This window comes from Lontra canadensis, unplaced genomic scaffold (genome assembly GCF_010015895.1).
Source record: "Lontra canadensis isolate GAN:19392208 unplaced genomic scaffold, GSC_riverotter_1.0 scaffold172, whole genome shotgun sequence".
Lineage (NCBI taxonomy): Eukaryota > Metazoa > Chordata > Mammalia > Carnivora > Mustelidae > Lontra > Lontra canadensis.
Window position 1 is genome coordinate 2,154,660 of NW_022631166.1, and position 1,690 is coordinate 2,156,349.

Below are 1,690 nucleotides of genomic sequence, written 5' to 3' on the forward strand. Positions count from 1 at the left end.
GCCGCCGCCGCCCGGCCCGCCCCGCCCACCGCGCTCGCCGCTCGCCACTGCTGCAATCCGCCGGCGCCCGCTTGGAGAAGAAAGGCGGTGGGAAGCCGCTCCCTGTGCCCCCTGCTGGAGCGGAGGAGGAATTGAACCGCCGCCCGCCCGCCCTCCAAAGGTCGAATCTGGGGTTCTTCGCGCTGGAAAGGCCCTGCGCTTCAGGCCAACCACCTCTGTTTTTTTTTTACCCACGACTGATTAATAAGCAGCAAGCGGCAGCCCTAAGAAAAAGGGACTTGGCCAAGGTCACACTGAGAGTGCGTGAGAAAGAATCCAGATGCCCTGGTTCCCAGCATACTCGACCACCTGTCCCAATTCAGTGAGTATTTATATTGAGCCCCTGCCGTGTGTGCCCAGCACTGTGCAATGAGCTGTAGGGGAAATCGGCCAAGTAAGAAAAAAGATAGTCCCTGCTTCACCCTTGATCTTCTAACCCTGAGAATTCTACATAACAGCCACCAAGCTATTCGGAGCTGCTGGACACGTAGTGCTCTTTTGTGCTCTGTGCTCTAGCTCCCATTATGCATTCTGCTTGGAATGCCCTGCCGGTTCTCCCCTGCTAATCCTTAAAGCCCCAGATCTAAGGTTACCTCCTCTGTGAAGCCTTCCCTGACTCCCAGATGAGTCTTACATATTCCTGCCATTGCTTCAGTAGAAAGAATATTATGGCGCTTAGCTTGTTCAACTTAAGTCAGCTTAGTAGGTGTCACATACCATTCTATCCTCCTGTCTCTCTTTTCTCTGCTTTCCAGACAAGTGGTTGCAGATCTTGGAATTGTAAAATTTTTTTTTTTAATATTTGGAGGAAAATACAAGATTCCCAATTTCTTATTTTGCCAAATGAAGGCCATTTTTTTAAACTGCTACTACTTTATAAAAGGAAGCACATTTTCATATAAAATAATAAGGGCATAGTCTCTTAATAAAAACACTAAATATATTTAGCTTTATGGAAAAATTCATTACATTGAACTTTGAGGGAAACCTAAAACTAAACTAGGTGCAAAAAAGAAGAAAGGTGAAAAGACTCAGGTGGAGGGAAGGAGAAAGGAGGCTGGAGAAATGGGGAGGCGTCACACAGAAGCCCCAAACAGTCTTAATCCCTGTGCCATGTTCTACAATTTAACGTATAATGAAAACAACTCAGCCCCTTCTTTAAAATGTATATATGGTTTTGCTTCAGTTATTTGGTTACCTGACTGTTGAGTGTGCCTGTCTTTCATTTAATTTAAAAATCATCGATGTGAGGGTGTAGATGGTTTGACTTTTGGTCCCCAATGCACCATTCCCAGGGAGCCTGAATGGGCAGTGGCTTAGTCCCCTTTAACAATAGTCAAGTGCTGCATAATAATGTAGGTACTAAGAGTCTGTGAGTTTTTTACAAGTATGTTTTACTTTTACATTTAATTTTAAGCATATCCTGGAGTATCTGGGTGACAATGGTAACTAACAGCTGCCACATAGTTAGGACATGTTTTTGACAAGCTGGCACCAATACTACTTTGTCATGAGCTAGTAAGAAAATAAATTAGGTGTACCTCCTACTTCATGGCTTACTATACAGATGAAGATTGGTAGTTTGGAAAAAGGAAATTGATGGGGTAGCAGGGTCCTCAAAAGACTCACATACAGGCATGTGGAAAGCCAA